Source organism: Medicago sativa, chromosome 6 (genome assembly GCF_051527215.1).
Source record: "Medicago sativa cultivar Bolivia chromosome 6, Bolivia_mono, whole genome shotgun sequence".
Taxonomy (NCBI): domain Eukaryota; kingdom Viridiplantae; phylum Streptophyta; class Magnoliopsida; order Fabales; family Fabaceae; genus Medicago; species Medicago sativa.
Window position 1 is genome coordinate 86,918,797 of NC_140754.1, and position 19,502 is coordinate 86,938,298.

A 19,502-nucleotide genomic window follows, 5' to 3' on the forward strand; every position below is an offset into this window, starting at 1 on the left:
AACCTTGGATGGAATACAAAAGACACGGCACTTTAACTTAGTGAAATGCGGCTCCCTTTCGGCTTAACCATTCCCCGTGGGGAACCCCTTGAATCCAACCTTGGAAGGATTTCAAGAGACATAACACTCTTCTTAAAACTTGGTCTTATGCATGTATGAAGGTTATACCTAAAACATGCTATCTCTTTACCTCGATTCCTTAAACAATCCAACTACAGGTAAACTTATTGATTGCTTAACTTACTTTATGAATAGATATCTAATCATTCAAATCTTAGTATACTTGATTCTATGCTTAACTATCTAGTTCTCGACAAGCTATGTCTAGGCTCTATATTATTTCCCTTGCTTAATGATTAACTTGCTACCCGATTCAAGATATAATTACAAGTACACCGGTTAGCCGATACCCAAACAAGACAACGGGTTCAACCACCATTGCTGACAACCATACACAAAATCTTCGACATGTTTCTCACCCAGTATGTTCATTATTATCTTATAACAATCTCTAAGGCTCCTCTTTCTTCATGCATGAATATATGATGAGTGTCGCACTCACTAGTTAGAATTTAACATGAACTACTAAATGTCAGGAAAATAAATTGCTTTGTTTGCAAGCTCTCCATCAAGGATAAATTGAAAGGTACAAAATAGTATAATAAGTGAATATCAAAGTATGATTTTAGGGATAAATCGAAAATTAAAATAAAAACTTGATAGCAGGCGCATACCTCCTGAGGCGGGGAAACAGAATCAAAAGATTTGAAGTCCTCAGAACATCCTCTGCTAGGTTTAGACATATACTCCATTGTCGAAATCATCACTGCCTTTGGTGAGTGTAAAGTCGAGCACTCTTTTTGCAGGCTTAAAACACGACCCAGACTTTTGGGCAGTCATTTTCTGAAGCTTAACATCAGAACCGAGCAACAATCTCTCAGGTGCTGACTGTGCAGGAGTGTGTGTCAACAAACTATCCGTACAAGAAACAATTTTCAAATCAGGCTTTCAATGCGGCTAACAGAATGTGGAGGGGAGATCTTATGTACTGGTGTATTAATAACATTTTGTTGAATACACATGGACGATGATTCCTTCTGCTCGCCTCTTTCTACATTATTTCTCACACAATCAGACAATAGTGTACATTCTTTCTGCCACGTGCTTTCACTTTCTTGGTTATCCAGCCAGTCAGATCCATGGGTTCACAGATAGTTTTCAGATGATGAAAAGCTCTGAACTTGCTCAGTCTTGTTAGCAACATTCTTCTGAGAAAAGTGTCTTTTAAAAGATGGACTCAGATGTAAGTTGTTCAGTGAAAGTTCAATTTCGTTGGAAGTTGATGAAAGTTCTTTTGACAAATTTACAGTTCCATCTTTGAAAATCAAGTTATAAGGTCTTTGGCTAAAGGGCTCTGATAGTGTGGCCTCTGGATTATCAGTCCCCTGATATCCACAACAAAAAGCAAAAACAACAAATTAAAATTAAAATCAAAATTAAGGTGATGAAATCAATTCTTCTGCATACTTCGAACAAAAATAAATATAGTGGAACCAGACCCAAAGAAAAGCAGTTGCAAACGATAAGCATAACCAGTAGCAAAAAAATCTCATAAATCATAATCATCAATACATTTACAGCCATGTCTAACATGCTTATGTAATCAACAATGATCCAATATATTTTCAACTAAATATCATACAACACATTATTATTATATTCAATACATTTTCAACTAGTTATAACATGCTTCTATCTACGTACCATATGGAATCACAAATCACAGCAGAGTACTATGCAGAGAATGCAAACCTAAATGCCACCCCCTTGACTATGTTACCAAAAAATGACAGTATTACATTGATTACATTGGACTTTTCAGATGTATAACTCAGACGCAAACGATGAAGTTCTAGAACTCACTTAGATTGGATTTAGAAATGTGGTCGGAGAGATCTTGTACAGCGTCAAATACCAAGGTGATCTTCAAATCAGGCTTCATACACAAGCTCTTCTTATCAACAACAACCACCTTTTCAATTTCTATACCTTTGGGAAGTATATACTTCATCTGTGCTAGATGTGCATAAGAGAAGTTTCTAAAAATAAAACACACCACAGTAACTTCCATAATCAATCAATCAATCAAAGGAAATCAAAATTTTGACTTCATATGGTGAACTTTAGTGAAGTCAAACACGGATCTCAGAAAAGCATAGTGCCGCTATATGCACTACTTGACAACTCTGACACAGTTACACACAAACTCAAACACACATACACCTTTGTAGCACCAACCCAACACTTTTGATCAAAGGTGGACACCGACACATTTGATTACCTTCAATTATGTCCTTTTTTAAAATAATTACTAGTGTCGACATGTCAGCAATACTTCGGAGATATACACACATAAAGATTATTTTAATTAGAGGGAAAATATCAACATACAACCTTAAAATGGTTAGTATCCATAAATGAATAAATTAAATTTGGGGGATTTGAAAACAAAACAATCACCTCTTTGCAAGAACTTCAACCTTGTTGCAAATATTTTGAAAAGTTGGAGACTTTGTACGCAGATGCAATAATCTAAGTGCACAACTCATATCACTTTACAAATCAGCAAAAGTCTTGTACCTGTAAAATATTCAAAAACAAATATATCAAAATAAAATAAAAAAATCTATATGCATTGAAAAATGGTTAATTTAATTTAGGGTTCATACTCTTTTGGAAGTTGGGTTTGTGGATTCTTGAAATTGATGGATAATAATGGTTCGGTCTTCTTCCTTACAGTTGGACATACAATTGATTTATCAACTGGGTAGAGAATCTTCTCACACTTGAAATATGAAGTTTCTTTCACCGATTCATCCCCAGTGATTTGGTGAGGTTGAACATACAAAAATTCAGTATTTATGCAAAAACATGCCAACTTATCATTAAAACATGAATAGTCCAACCTATAACTGTTATTGGGTGAAACAAATATGAAACACATTAACATTCTAAAACACTACAGGAAGAAAATTTTATGACTCTTTGGGTAAAAGAAATGATATACTTACCTCAACATCCCGAATGTAACACAATGTTAGTATCATTCTCTGGGTTGGTGAATCGAGTATCTTACATGTTACTTTTCTCTTTCAATACACGGATTCCACCACACGTCTGGGTTGGTGAATCAAATATCTTTCATGTTACTTTCTCTTTCAATACATGGATTCCACCACGCGTGAATGTGATTCCAAAATTAACTTTTGCATGGTTCCACTTATTTTCTAAAAGTGCTTTGTCCATATTATCATTGAAGTTATCCATTTGCATATGAATAAGCTACAAATGATACAGATCGAACCGTGACGTCGAATGTATCTCTGAAATATATCTATAGACCGATTTATGGCCATTGATGATCACACTTTCACCATGTCTAGAATTCAATTTCATTGGAGAAACAACACAAAGAGCTATGGGAGGAAACTTGTTAAGAAACCAGAAAGAAATTGACAATCCTGCCCCGCATTTATGGTCGAACCAGTCTGGAATCATTGGCACTTATGGCAAAAGAAACCACGTGTTTCTAGCCTCATGTAATTCCTGTTGGTCAAAAATAATTAATCTAAGTTTAACTATATCAAAAAGAATATAAAATATATTACAAACAAAAATAAAATGAATCATAACCTGATTTAGTAATTTGCTTTTACACGACAAAGTCAACGACTTGCAGTTTAGTGCAGACAACATTCTTAAGCGTGGAGGAATCCCTTTTATTTCCTGAAGTTCCTTACAATCATCCAAGACGAGTTTCCATAAAAACTTACATTCATCAATAGAATTAGGAAGAACTGTGAATTGATTTTCAATTAGGTGTAATTCTTTCACATTAGCAAACAACATGAGATTTATTGACAGATTTTCATCTGAAAGTTTGCAGTTCCTGACACAAATATACTTTACATGTGAAGATTGTATTGGGCTCACTTTTTCTTCAGCCTCGATGGTAAGTTCAGCCGATTCTTTGAGGCTGAGTAAGAGTTTGAAATTGAAATGGAAATTCTTTTATGGGAGTTTCATCCAAGAGGAGTCCTGGTTTATTTCTCATCTCTCCCAATAATTCTGGAAAACTCTCAAGATTATAACAATGTGAAAGATTCAAATGTTCCAACGAAGTCAACCTGAGTCGTGGGATTTTCCTAAGCATGATGCAATGTTCAATATTCATGAATTTAAGTTTATCCAACAACCCATCCACCACACTTGGAAAGCTCTCGAGCATATGACAATTTGAAAGGTCAAGTTTTTCTAGTGAATCCAACTTGAGAGGTGAAATACTCACGAGATTGTGACAATGTGATAGGTCAAGTTGTTCAAGTGAATCCAACTTGAGAGCTGGAATACTCCTGAGATTGTAACAATTTTTAACAAACAGGGTTTTAAGTTTTCCAAGAAACCAATCCACCACACTGGGAAAGCTCTCGAGCTCAAAACAGTTTGAAAGGTCAAGTGTTTCTAGTGAATCCAACTTGAGAGGTGAAATACTCACGAGATTGTGACAATGTGATAGCTCAAGTTGTTCAAGTGAATCCAACTTGAGAGCTGGAATACTCCTGAGATTGTGACAACTTTTAACAAATAGGGTTTTAAGTTTTCCAAGAAACCCATCCACCACACATGGAAAATTCTCGAGCTTATAACAACGTGAAAGGTAAAGTTTTTCTAGTGAATCCAACTTGAGAGGTGAGATACTCACGAGATTGCGACAATGTGATAGGTCAAGTTTTTCAAGTGAATCTAACTTGAGAGCTGGAATACTCCTGAGACTGGGACAATTTTGAACAACCAAAGTTTTAAGTTTTCCAAGAAACCCATCCACCACGCTTGGAAAGCTCTCGAGCTTATAACAATTTGAAAGGACAAGTTTTTCTAGTGAATCCAACTTGAGAGGTGAGATACTCACGAGATTGCGACAATGTGATAGGTCAAGTTTTTCAAGTGAATCTAACTTGAGAGCTGGAATACTCCTGAGACTGGGACAATTTTGAACAACCAAAGTTTTAAGTTTTCCAAGAAACCCATCCACCACGCTTGGAAAGCTCTCGAGCTTATAACAATTTGAAAGGACAAGTTTTTCAAGTGAATTCAACTTGAGAGGTGAAATACTCACGAGATTGCGACAATGTGATAGGTCAAATTTTTCAAGTGAATCCAACTTGAGAGCTGGAATACTCCTAAGATTGTGACAATTTCGAACAAACAGGGTTTTAAGTTTTCCAAGAAACCCATCCACCACTCTTGGAAAGCTCTCGAGCTTATAACAATTTGAAAGGACAAGTTTTTCAAGTGAATTCAACTTGAGAGGTGGAATACTCCTTAACTCGTAGCAACCTCTAAAACTCATGGTTTTAAGCTTATCACCAAACACCATATGTGAAAAATTGTCAAGACTAGTACAATTTAAAAGATCGAGTTCTTCTAGAGAAGGTAACACGAGAGATGGAATAAGTCTGATTTTGCTGCAACCTATAACCCTCAAGATTTTAAGTTCTCCAAGAAATCCACTCACCACGGGAGGAAAACTTTCTAGACTATGACAGTGTGAAAGATTGAGTTCTACCAGTGAAGCTGAATTGAGTGGTGGAACACTCTGGAGGTTATTGCAACCTATAAATCTCAAGATTTTAAGTTTACTCAAAAAGCCAACAGATTCATCAATTGTAATTAAACTAGGACAATGTTGAATTGAAAATTGTTCTAAATTTGGGAGATTAGAGATATCAGGTATTCTTGTTAATTGTATATCGCAATCATAATAATTTAAAACTCTCATATTCTCAAACTTCTGCAAAAAAAAAAAAATGAAAATAAATAAGAAATTAATGAATAATATTAAACCGGATTTATTAATATAGGAAAAGAGATATGAATAGGTTACACTTGCCTTTGTGAGAAAGTTGTCCCACTCAAATGGATTTGATGCGCGATAGCGATTGAAATTGGGATAACTGCTATAACTGCGAATGCGATATTCCAGGACTCGTAGACTATTTGGAATATGCTCAAAAGTTTCAGAAAAACAAACATGACTACTAAAAATTAGTGTTTTGAGATTTTTCATCTTCTTGAAAGCTTTTCCATCCCAATCTTCTGATTTTTCTTCAATCGAACGGTACAATTGGAAATTTTCTTCAATCGAACGGTCCAATTGGAAATGTATGATTTCAATTTTACTTGTTCCCTGTAAACAAAAAAGGACAGATATATTGTAGAACTTTATACCAAGTATTTAAATATATATTTTTTATGCAATCGGCCCGTTAGCATTGAAAATAGAGTTGATAATGTTATTAAATATTATCAAAATTTTAAGTTTTAAACAAAGATAATGTTAAAAAAATTTACACATGTATTCAATTATGCATCATCACATCAATATGTTAAAAGAGTTTAATGGTAGAGGGTCGACAATCCAAAACAACTTTGCACATACAATCAATCAAAACATTCAGATTGTCACATTATTGATTGATGTAGCAATTCTAAATGTTATGATTAGTTGTATATGCAAAGTTGTTTTCGACTGTTGATCTAACACCATTAAACTGTGTTAAATCATTCATCAGTTTTTAATTCATTAACCAATGTAGTCACACATAATTAAATATATGTGTAAAAAAAAATTACATTGACGATACATATAAATTATACTCATGTAAAGATAAAAAAATTATGATAGATATGGTGACAATTAATAATTCATAAGGCCAGAAGGGTGACATGAGTATTAGTAACATTAATGAAAGTTAAAAGATGAAAAGTCAAACCATCCATATCATTATGACTCACCGTATCTTCCTTAAAAACTTTCTTTAGATCTTTATAGGCCCATAACCTAGTGCGTTCTCCAGGATCTTGAGGTGATTCTTGTCTAACAATTTCTTTTCCCATATCCTCTATCAAATCATGTAATGTCACAACACCAAACTCACTTATTTTTATACTCCCTCCGTTTCAAAATGAGTGTCGTTTTAGGTGTTTACACACATATTAAGAAATGCAATGATTAAGAGAAAGAGAATGGTTATTTTACCAAATTATCCTTATTAACTATTGGTTAGTTTTAAAAGTAATACTTTGGAAGTAGTGTACAGAGTATTAATTGGAGGGTACAATTGAAAAGAAAAAGTTATTATTGTATTGGAAACTGAAAGCGACACTCATTTTGAAACAATTTTTTTTGGCTAAAGCGACACTCATTTTGAAACGGAGGGAGTAAGAGATTTTTCCACTAACACATTAATGTGGTGTTTCATGTTATCACCATGATGAGCATGAAGTATTTCTTCGACTCTTGTCAAATTACATCCTTTGAGACAACAAGCAATGTCTAGAAAAACAAATTGGTCTTCTTTCTCCAAAGCATCAAAGCTCAATGCTAGTGTCGTTTGGATCTTTTTATCAGGAACCCTTTCGTAACGATCCAGTGCATCTTTACATTGTTTTATTGTCTTATTAAAAAGGTGAGAACCTATGATTTCTAAAGCAAGCGGAAGGCCGGAAGCATATGCTACGACACGTTTTAAAACATTCGCATAATCTGAAAAATCTTTGTCATTCTTTAAATCTCTCAGCCTACGCAATTCGTCAACATTCACTTCTCTTCCATACTTTTGTTCTAATAAAACATCTTTATAGATTGGACTATAGTTGTTTTTTAGAGCTTTCCATCCCACCAAGTCAAAAGCATCTTCATCGTTCAATCCCTTCACCTCGTATATTTTTTCAACACCATGATATGTTAGCAACCTTTTGTCTCGGGTCGTGATGATGACTCTACTCCCTAGACCAAACCAATCGGAACTTCCAGCAATAGCCTTTAATTGCTCGTCCTTGTCAACATCGTCTAGAAGTAAAAGAACTTTTTTGTGTGGAAGATTTTTTTGTAATATTGAAATTCCCTGTCCAACACTTGTTATCTCCATGTTCCTCTCTCCAACAATTTGCGATAGAAGGATCTTTTGCAAATATATCAACCCATTTTTGTCAAAATTTTCTCTGACTTTTTCTAAAAAACAGGAACATTGAAATTGATGGACGATCGAATTATAAACTTCAAGAGCGAGAGTAGTTTTCCCTATTCCACCTATCCCATGGATCCCGACCATGTGGATAGTATCATCAGACCCAATATTCAAAAGCGAAGTCAAGAATTGTTTTTGGTGCTCCAGTCCAACTAGGTAATCACCAACATGTAAGACAATAGGTTTTGTATTTCTTAAGATTTGATCAACAATCTTCTTAATAAAGTCACATTCATACTCATCCCTATCCAGTAAGAGAAAAGAGGTCACTTAAGAGCATATGTTTATGTTTTTAACACTGATCATGTATTAGGCTTAATTGTGTTTTTTGCACTCCACTTATCACGATTGTATGCTTTTAGCCCCCACTTTTTTTAGGAACTTTGTCCGCTTATGTTTTCCCCATAATTTGGTAGTTTCTCTCCCAAAATTTACGTTGATGTAACATATTTTATTGACGTAACACTCAACTCTCATAATCGTGTGACTTCTCTTTAAATTAAAAAAATGCCAAAAATCAGCTCGTACACTCAAGAGTGAATCAAACTTTTAATTAGGGTGCCAAACATTTTGGCATTTTGTTTTAGTTTTGTTTTTTAATTTTAAGAAAAGTCACAAGTTGAGTGTCACATCAATAAATCATATCACCACAAAATATATTTCAATATTTGGAGGAAAATTGAGAGAGAGACTGCAAAGTCATAAAGAAGGAAAGTTTAAGGTTTCAAAATGCTCAAAAATTTGTCATTTGTTTAGCTGAAAACACAATTATGATATATGGAGAGTCAAAAGTGCTCATAAGTCTATTTATTTATAACTAAAATTTGTCATTTGTTTGGCTTATCATTTAAGGTTTTGAAAAATAAATTGAGAGATATAATTATCGTATATTTTTTTAATAAAAAATGTATTGTTTAGCTGCTTATCGCTTCCTTTACTATTTTTTTTGTTACATTCCCTTTACTATTTTGTGTAAGAAAAAAAAATCTCTTTACTTTTTTGTTTGAGTAATTACTCTTTACTATCTAGCATATAATTAAGCTTTAAAGAAATACGTGATAAAGAAAGACAGAAATAATGGTAAAAGATAAAAATTATTAGTTAATTGATATTATAAAATCACAATCAAATAAAACTAATATTTTTTTCTTTCTAATAGTTGGTGTAGGTGGTAAAGAGGTAAAGATTACATTTAATTTTTTTTTAGACCAGAAGACAACTTTGGTAAATAATTTATCTGTTCACCAAACTTAGTTCAGTTGGTAAGATTAATGCACAATCATAATATATGCAAGGTCGGACACTACCAAAAGAAAATTATCTAAAATTTTTTAATAAGTCTTATACTCAATTCATCTGAATCATTTTACTTGACAAATGAAATGAATATCAAAAGATAGGAATATACATACCCTTTGTAATGAGAGCCGGACAAATTAACAACTTGGTGAAGAGAAGCCTTCCATTTATCCACGTTAGGGTTGGATACTGGCCAGCAACACCGACCCTCATGTTTAGCCATTGCTTTTCCATAACTATTTCTCAACTTTCGTACATCAGAAGGATCTACCTTGTAAAATATCGGATGGACACACCGACCCCTATCGTTGATGGAATCAAGGATATGAGAAAGTTCTTGTAAGCAAAAGGATGAATAAGCATAATTCTCAGAGAGGACAACTATGGCCATGTTGGAGTCTTCAATTGCTTTGAGAAGTGATGGTGTGATTTCTTCGCCTTTTTGAAGATCCTTTTCATCCATGAAAGTTTTTACTCCTTTGTCATCAAGAGCTTTCTTGAGATTGCCAGTGAAACCATAGCGAGTATCCTCACCTCGAAAGCTGAGAAAAACATCATACGTGAATTGATTTGTGACTGTAAGGGGAGCCATGATGAGTGAATGAAAGTGGTTTGATGAATATTAGTTTTTTGTAGATTCAGATGAAAGAACAGTTGTTTGAGAAAATTGAGCTAGGAATAATATGAAATGTAGAGTGTGGAGGACTTCAAAGACTTTGGAGTATCTAAAGTCATGAAAGTGGGACTACCTTGTCAGTGGAGGCAATTTCTTGGGACTACCTTGCTGGGACGCGCTTGGTACTTTAACTTTTAATTCTCTCTCTCATACTTTTGTTATTTTCTTACTTTTTCTGTCCTTTTTTTTCTTTTTTCTTTTCTCTAATTTAGTCCAATAAGGAGAGAAATTAACAAAATGTACCAAAGATTATTACCAAAAGATGGTTTAAGGGTGCATTTGTTTTCACATTAAAAAAAATAGATTTTGTGTTACAAGAATTCAGAGATTTTTTTTAGAGATTTTAAAAAAAATCTAAAGCTATTTGTTTGTCAACTAGACAAAAAAGTGATTTTTTTTTTTTAAAAAAAATGATTTTTAACTAGTTCATGTGTTACCTCTTTGTTTTTGAAAAAATAGATTTTGATAAAAGCTAATCTTAATAGCTTTTCATTTTAAAGTCAAAATAGATTTTTTTTGACAAAATGATATTTTCTAAAAATCCTATACAAGCACTTAAAAATGACAAAAGTGATTTTTTTTTACACAAAAAATAGATTTTTTTCCTAAAAAAATCTTAAACAAATGCACCCTAAATATCATTATACTATTAGATACTTATTTTTTTTCATATATCGTGATACTGTGAATTGTTGAATCAATCATTTACTAAATTGGTTAATCACATTTTTATACGGGATTTACCAGATATCATGCAGATGTATAAAATGTGTGTGTTAATGTATTCATTATTGTTTCTAAACAATTACATAATTTTTTTAGTCACATTATATGTTTTATCAAGTCTCGTAAACAATTTCTAAATCAAATAGATAGAAAGAAAAATAATTGTTTAGTTCACTCATCTAATTTTAGCAAATTAGAGGCTAATTCATATACTAAATCAACCACAATAAACACAATCATGATGGTTGTTCAATAGGCTCCTCAAATTTATTCATCTTGTTGAAAAAAGTAGATCCAAAATTATGACTCAATCAAATTTTAGCCACAAAAAACAATCGATCAAGAATTATGATTCAGTCGGGAGTTAAATTAAAAGGTCTATTGAGCAACTATTTGCAATCATGCAAGTCATGTGGCTGCTTGTTCCCGCATTAAAAGTAGATGATTGATTGTCTTTACTTCCTACCGTCCTTATTAGGTCTTAGCTGTGTTACTCTTTAATCAACTTTTAAACTTTTAAAAAGTTGAAATTCAATATTTTTCACTACTTTTCAACACATTATTTCTATTTTTGTACTCTAAAAAATTATATAGTTAGGTAACTCGTGCATTATGCACAGTCTCATAAGGAAATCAATATAAGTCTACTCATATCTTTCATTTTATATATTAATAGTATTAATACACCAATAATAAGTAACGTTAATTTAATAAAATTACCATTCGCTTAAAAAATTACTATCCCGTTTTTCATTTATAATATTCATTAATCTGTGTGAAATAAGCGTTTCACCAACTGTGAGAAAGAAAGTAACCAAAAAGGAAACTGAGACAGAGAATACAATATGTGGAACTAAAAAGCTTAAGAACAATTTATAAAACCGGTTCTTACAATCCCTTGTGTGCCAGCCAAGATGTTCACTATAGCTGGTTGTTGTAACTAAAACAATAAGTGCAAAAATTCAACCCACAATTACCAAGTAATGCAGAGCATTACCAACAATATATATCATTCAACAAAAGCCTTTCACTAATCTCCTTTGGTCACACTGCTGAGAAGCCGCAATCGAACTGAGTCCAAATCTAATACATTCTTGACACTGCAAATATAACATGTTTAATAAACTAGAAGTGTGAGAACATAAAGAGAATTAATAAATAACTAGTTTGAAGTAAACACCAACGGACTTTGGCTCACAACAACACTAACCAATAACATCAAATGTTCTGCTATTCCATTATATCCGAAGAAGGCTGGAATTTCATGTTTTAAGTTGGACTGAAATTTTCACGTCCCTAAAAGAGACTGATACTCTAAAAGAACAAAGGTTTCATCAGTGAAAAAAAGCAAAGAGACCCACCAGTACATAGTGTCTCCAGAAGAAACCACCTTCTTGCAAAGCCAGTCTGGCACAGTCTTTTCCAAAATCTCAATCTGTTCTTCAGCTTCTCCTATTGGGAGAACAAGATTAAGATTAGTTAGCTATGTTGTTTATTACTAAGAAATCATCTGCTTTATAGTAATAGAATTAGAACGTACTAATCTCGACAAAATCTAAACAGTTCATCATTATCTTTTGCAAGAGCTCCTCTTTTGTGTTTGAAGTTCTTTTGACAGAGTCAAATATAGAGTCAATAACATTAACCAGTTCCACCGATGATGAAGGATTGTTATCCGATGCATCCAAACAATGTTGATCTACATTGATTTTCTGAAAAGAATGACTAAGGCTCTCATCCACCTGCATCAAGAAACCAATTAACAAGAAATCAATTACTTTCACGAGAAAATTTTTTATGGTAAATAATGTTGATCAGATGCAAAGTGTGGAAGTAAGGGATATTAGATATCAAGAATATGCTTAAGTATGAACAATTATAAACACAGCACAAGCATATTCTTGTGAACTGTGAATAAACAAGAGATTTTAATAAGTGAAAACACGGGAGAATAGTATTCCCTTTCTTTTCGTCAATCTAGAGAGAAAGGAGTATTATAAAAATTTAAACCATCTCCACTATAAAACCTATTAAACAAACTATTTGACACAGCCAATCTAAGAAATCGACTAAACTACGATATTACAAGTGTGTTATAAATAAAAACATTACTGTTTTTGTATAACCATCCTCAATGTTTCACTCTAAATCTTCGACAAGTTTCGCACCAAATATGTTCATTATCTTATAACAATATCTAAAGCTCCTCTTTTTCGTGCATAAATATATGATGAGTACCCCTCTTACTAGTTACAATTTAACATGAACTACTAAATGTCAGAAAAACAAATTGCTTTCTTTGCAAGCTCTCTGGAAAGGATAGATTGAAAGGTACAAAATAGAATAATAGGTGAGTATCAAAGTATGATTTTAGGGATAAGTCGAAAATTAAAACCAAAACTAGATAGCAGGCTCATACCTCCTGAGGTGGGGAAACAGAATCAAAAGATTTGAAGTCCTCAGAACATCCTCTGCTAGGTTTAGACATGTATACTCTATCATCCAAATCATTACCGCCTTCTGTGAGTGTAAAGTTAAGCATTCTTTTTGCAGATTTATAAAACGACCCAAACTTTTGGGCAGTCATTTTCTGAAGCTTAACATCAGAACCGAGCAACAATCTCTCAGGTGCTGACTGTGCAGGAGTGTGTGTCAACAAACTATCCGTACAAGAAACAGTTTTCAAATCAGGGCTTTCAATGCGGCTAACAGAATGTGGATGGGAGATCTTATGTACTGGTGTATTAATAACATTTCGTTGAATACACATGGACAGTGATTCCTTCTGCTTGCCTCTTTCTACATTATTACTAACACAATCAGACAATGGTGTACATTCTTTTTGCCGCGTGCTTTTACTTTCTTGGTAATCCAGCCAGTCAGATTCGTGCGACGACAGAGAGTTTTCAGATGATGAAAAGCTCTGAACTTGCTCAGTATCGCGAGCAACATTCTTCTGAGAAAAATGACTTTTACAGGATGGACTCAGATGTAAGTTGTTCAGTGACAGTTCAATTTCATTGGAAGTTGATGAAAGTTCAGTTGACAAATTTACAGTTCCATCTTTGAAAATCAAGTTATAAGGTCTTCGGCTAAAGGGCTCTGATAGTGTGGCCTCTGGAATATCAGTCCCCTGATATCCGCAACAAAAAGCAAAAACAAAAAATTAAAATTAAAATCAAAATTAAGGTGATGAAATCAATTCTTCTGCATACTTCTAAGAACAAAAATAAATATAGCGGAACCAGACCCAAAGAAAAGCAGTTGTCAAAAGATAAGCATAACCAGTAGCCAGAAAATCTCATAAATCATAATCATCAACAACATTTTCAATTCGACTAAATCTCATATAATAAGTTTTTATTATCGTCAATACATTTTCATAATATAAGAGGTAGAGGAAGACCTGGAAAAACTAAAATAATTGTGTATGAAGTTCTAGAACTCACTCAGATTGGATTTAGAAATGTGGACTCCGACATCTAAAACAATAATCCAAATAAAAAATAACAGTCAAATAAGATATACCACTGTTAAGATAGCGTAAATGGCTCCTTCAAATACAGAAAATACAATCAATAAGAGTAACACCCCGAAATCAAAAAATGTTACCTCGGGATGCAGATTAAAGAAATTAATCACCCTGGAATTCAAATATCGTATAAGAGCCAAATCAGCAGATTGTTTGGAGCGATCTTCTACAACTTCAAATACCAAAGTGATTTTCAACAACAAGTTTTTCTTATCAACAACAACCACCTTTTCAATTTCTATACCTTTGGGAAGTATATACTTCATCTGCGCTAGATGAGCATAAGAGAAGTTTCTGAAAATAAAACACACTACAGTCACTTCATTAATCAATCAATTACTCAATCAATCAAAGGAAATGGATCCTCTACAATCAAAACTTTGAATACATATGATGAACTTTAGTGAAGTCAATCACGGATCTCAGAAAATAGCCGGTTGTTCAAATTTAGCTAAGTTACAGTGCTATGGCATTACCCTCTATTTGACAACACTTTGTACTAAACCGTGTGGTTTGTTAAAATTCTACGGTATAGCGCCCGCACACACACAACTTTAGCACCAACACTTATGATAGAAGGTGTGCTCAATGTCTGACACACACAACTCTAGCATAACCACTTATGATAGAAGGTGTGTTCAATGTCCGACACTGTCACTTTTTTTTCAAATAATTAAATTCCGGTGTCGATATGTAACTATTGTGTGTGTTAGTACTTTATAGAAATAAAAAAATTAAATATTATTTTAATTAGATAAAAAAAAAATGTCAAAATACAACCATAAAATGGTTAGTACCTCTTGTTGCAAAGATTTTGAAAAGTTTGAGACTTTTTATGCAGATGCAACAATCTAAGTGCACAACTAATATCACTAAACAAATCAGCAATGATCTTGAACCTGTTTTAAAAAAAAATAGTGGAAAATTATTTCTACAAAAAATTCAAAAATAATTTTTTCTATTAAAATACGAAATTAGATGGATTAAATCAGGGTTGATACTTTTCTGGAAGGTGGGTTTGTGGACCCTTGAAATTGATGCGTAATAATGGCTCCTCTGGAGTGGAAAATCTTCTCACACTTGAAATCCGAAGCATCTTTGACAGATTCATCACACGCTTTTTGATCCATTCTATAGAGACAAAATTAATATTAATAATTGTTAGCAGCAAAAACAACAAAAACAACAAAAACTGTTAGCAATTACTCCAGGTATGCGATTAACACACAAAAATCAAGAACCAGTATAAATTGCAATGAAAATTAGTTTTTATATAACCAAAAAAAGAGTACGAATCTATCAAGACACTGTCACGTAAACATCTCACTTATCATATCACCAAAATTCAGCTTCAAAATGCACAAGTAGAAAAAAAGTCATTCATTTTAGAAGTTAGATTATTAAAATCGTAGATATAAAAATGGGAGGATCAAAATTGTGATTGAGGCAAAATACATAAATCAATATTTAAACCTTTAGAAAATCCATAAGATTTAATTGACAGTAAAAGAGACCTGCAGGATATAGTATATCGCCGGTAGAAATATCCAACCTTTTTCAGATCCAGTCCAGCACAAATTTCTCCAAAAACTCAACATGTTTTCATTTCATATCAGAGGTGGTAAACTCAAGACTCTCACATCCTGAATGATTGAATACATATAAGGAAGCCACGTTGATAGCTGGAATATTCCTGAGCTTTTTACAACCTGTAAGTCTCAATATTTTAAGTTTAGCCATTGACTGACTGGTGATACTTGGAAAACTCTCGAGACATTCACAAAATGAAAGATCAAGGATTACTAGTGAAGGCAACATGATTGATGGAAAACTCCACAGCTTATACAAACCTTTAATATTCAAGATTTTAAGTTTATCCAATGACCCATGCAACAAGGGAGAAAGACTCTTAATGCTATATACATTTGAAAGACAAAGTTCTTCCAATGAAGCTAATTTGAGAGAAGGAATAGTTTGGAGCTTTGCACAGTAGCCGACATTCAAAATTTTAAGTTTATCCAATGACTCATCCGACATGAGAGAAAGACTCTCAATACTAGGTAAACAATAAAGATTGAGTTTTTCCAATGAAGGTAATTTGAGAGGTGGAATAGTTTTGAGATGTTCACACCAGTCGACCCTCAAACTTGTAAGTTTATCTAATGACTCATTCAACATGGGAGAAAGACTCTCAATACTAGATAAATATGAAAGAGTGAGTATTTCCAATGAAGGTAATTTGAGAGGTGGAATATATATGAGATGTTTACAACTTTGAACCTCCAAAATTTTAAGTTTATCCAATGATTCATCCAACATGGGAGAAAGATTCTCAATACTAGATGAATGGGTAAGACAGAGTTTTTCCAATGAAGGTAATTTAAGAAGTGGAATATATTTGAGATGTTCACAACAGTCGACCCTCAAACTTGTCAGTTTATCTAATGACTCGTCCAACATGGAAGAAAGACTCTCAATACTAGATAAATATGAAAGAGTGAGTATTTCCAATGAAGGTAATTTGAGAGGTGGAATATATATGAGATCAGAACACCAGTAGACTGTCAAAATTTTAAGTTTATCCAATGACTCATCCAACATGGGAGAAAGACTCTTAATTCTAGATGAATGGGTAAGACTGAGTTTTTCCAATGAAGGTAATTTGAGAGGTGGAATATATTTGAGAAAAAAACACCAGTCAACCCTCAAACTTGTAAGTTTATCCAATGACTCATCCAACAAGGGAGAAAGACTCTTAATGCAATGTAAGTCTGAAAGAGTAAGTTCCTCCAATGAAGCTAATTTGAGAGGTGGAATATATATGAGATGTTTAAAACTTTTGACCTCCAAAATTTTAAGTTTGTCCAATGATTCATCCAACATGGAAGAAAGACTCTCAATACTATATAAATAGGAAAGAGTGAGTATTTCCAATGAAGGTAATTTGAGAGGTGGAATATATATGAGATCAAAACACCGGTAGACCGTCAAAATTTTAAGTTTATCCAATGACTCGTCCAACATTGGAGAAAGACTCTTAATGCTATGTAATTCTGAAAGAGTGAGTTCTTCCAATGAAGCTAATTTGAGAGATGGAATAGTTTCGATCATTGGACAATCGAGGACACTCAAAATTTTAAGTTTATCCAATGCCTCATCCAACATGGGAGAAAGACTCTTAATACTAGATAAACTTGTAAGATTGAGTTTCTCCAATGAAGGTAATTTGAGAGGTGGAATAGTTTTGAGCTTTGAACAATATTCGACATTCAAAATTTGAAGTTTTCCCAGCATCCCAATGGAGTCATCAAATGTAATTAAATCATTACACAACATTCAGGGTGTGACGAGAGAGAAGTGAAGAGGAAATGGATATATAATGAGGAGAGATAAAAATGGTAAAGAGATAGAGAGAACATTCAGGGTTAAACTGACCACAATGTCATGCAAACTAAAAATCCAAATTAATTCAACTATTTCTAAATAAAACATAAAATCAAGCATGAGTAAAACATCAGCATGACATTTGCTCTAATAGGTTCATTGGTTTTCAGTTTCCATCACCAATAGAGATGGAAAAATATCATAACAAGTCCTAGTAGAAAATTTAATTTGTTACGCGATAAAATGGAAATCAAGATAATATTACCTAGAGAATCGTAAAAATAGTACTATTATATAATATATAATATATGACACAAAAAGCCTTGACATAAAAATCAATCCAATAATAGAAGGAAAACTTGTGTGCGAATAAAGATCGAATTAGTGTTACTGAAAATCTTACTATATATAATGAGGGACCAGAGCAATTCACTATAGCTGTGTGTATGGTGTTCTAATCCCTCTCGGAATGTCTGTTTACTTATCTTACAATCTCTTATCTCATTCAACAAAGACCCTTCACTCATCTTCTTTGGTCACATTGTTGAGAAGCCTTGACCAAACAGCGTCTAAATCCAACACATTCTTAACCCTGCAAATGTTACAGGTTTCATAAACTATAAGAATAAGAACATAAGGAGAATTAATAAATAACTACTTTTAAGTAAATGAGAGGATTTTGGCTCACAAGAACACTAAGTAATGTCATCAAACTGCTAAGTACTGCTATTCCATTATATCAAACATAAATTCAGAATTCTATGTTTTTTTTAGTCCAAAGAAGGCTGGAATTTCATGTTAAGCCTGACTCAAACTTTCGCATCACTAACGAGACTGATACTTTAAAAGCACAAATATTTATTCAGCGAAAAAAGTAAGAGACCCACCGGTACATAGTGTCTCCAGAAAGACACCACCGGTACATAGCTATCAAAAAGTAATAGTCATTTTCTGAAGATTAACATAAGAACCGAGCAACAACTGACTGCACAGGTGTGTGTGTCAAGAAACTATGAGTACAAGAGACAATTTTCAAATCAGGGCTTTCCGAACTATTGCAGCTACAGAATATGGAGGTGAGATCTTATGCACTGGTGTATTAATATCTTTTGGTTGAAAACACAATGACAATTATTCCTTTCTGGTTGCCTCTTTCTGCATTAAGAATACTCACAAAATCAAACAACAGTGTACATTCTCTCTACCGTGTGCTTCAATTTCTTGGTTGTCTAGGAAGTTTTTAGATGATGAACTCAAAGATAAGTTGTTCGGCAACGGTTCAATTTCATCTGAAGTTGATGAAAATTCTGTTGACAAGTTAAAGGGCTCTGGTAGCATGACCTGTGGAAGATCGGAAACCTTATCAACAATGAAAAGCGAAAAATAAAATTAAAGTAATGAAATCAATTCTTTTACAAAAATCAGTTACAAAAATGTAAGCTTAGCTAGTAGCCACAAATTCTCATATACTTTCTCTAATGTAAAGCTAGCCAACAAAATTTGTACTTTAATGATCTTTTCAAAATTTGTGACATCCAAGACAAACACTATGGCATGTTTGGATTACATTAGTTGAACTTATCTACTGGCATACATTTTATGACACTGTTTGGATTAGTTGAACTTATCTACCCAAGACAAATACTATGGCATGTTTGGATTTCATAGGCTTTTTTCAACTTATTTTTATAAGTTCTCCAATATAGTTTATAAAAAGGCAATTAAACGTTATTTTATCTTTTGTTACTAAAATAGGTTACGCAAGCTCATACATAAGCGCTTATTATGATAAGTG

At 33.2% G+C, this 19,502-nt stretch overlaps 2 long non-coding RNA genes and 2 pseudogenes across 4 annotated transcripts; all 4 read right to left on the minus strand.

Annotated features, from left to right (window-relative positions):
* Positions 1–494: 494 nt before the first annotated feature.
* On the minus strand, positions 495–2,609 carry LOC146917782 (uncharacterized). Its single transcript, XR_015015898.1, has 3 exons — positions 2,521–2,609; positions 1,924–2,099; positions 495–1,445 (listed from the first exon to the last, which is right to left on the minus strand). It is a non-coding gene; the product is annotated as an uncharacterized LOC146917782 (long non-coding RNA).
* A 955-nt stretch (positions 2,610–3,564) lies between these two features.
* LOC146917783 (uncharacterized) lies at positions 3,565–10,077 on the minus strand (annotated as a pseudogene). Its single transcript, XR_015016687.1, has 6 exons — positions 9,503–10,077; positions 7,261–8,334; positions 6,856–7,009; positions 5,951–6,247; positions 3,694–5,851; positions 3,565–3,606 (listed from the first exon to the last, which is right to left on the minus strand). The product of XR_015016687.1 is annotated as an uncharacterized LOC146917783 (transcript).
* A 1,562-nt stretch (positions 10,078–11,639) lies between these two features.
* Positions 11,640–15,473, minus strand: LOC146917784 (CDT1-like protein a, chloroplastic; annotated as a pseudogene). Its single transcript, XR_015015873.1, has 7 exons — positions 15,325–15,473; positions 15,121–15,222; positions 14,404–14,617; positions 13,211–13,924; positions 12,332–12,533; positions 12,153–12,243; positions 11,640–11,891 (listed from the first exon to the last, which is right to left on the minus strand). The product of XR_015015873.1 is annotated as a CDT1-like protein a, chloroplastic (transcript).
* Positions 15,474–17,973: 2,500 nt separating this feature from the next.
* Positions 17,974–18,625, minus strand: LOC146917785 (uncharacterized). The gene is made up of 2 exons (XR_015015897.1): positions 18,595–18,625; positions 17,974–18,299 (listed from the first exon to the last, which is right to left on the minus strand). It is a non-coding gene; the product is annotated as an uncharacterized LOC146917785 (long non-coding RNA).
* Between the last annotated feature and the right edge of the window lie 877 nt (positions 18,626–19,502).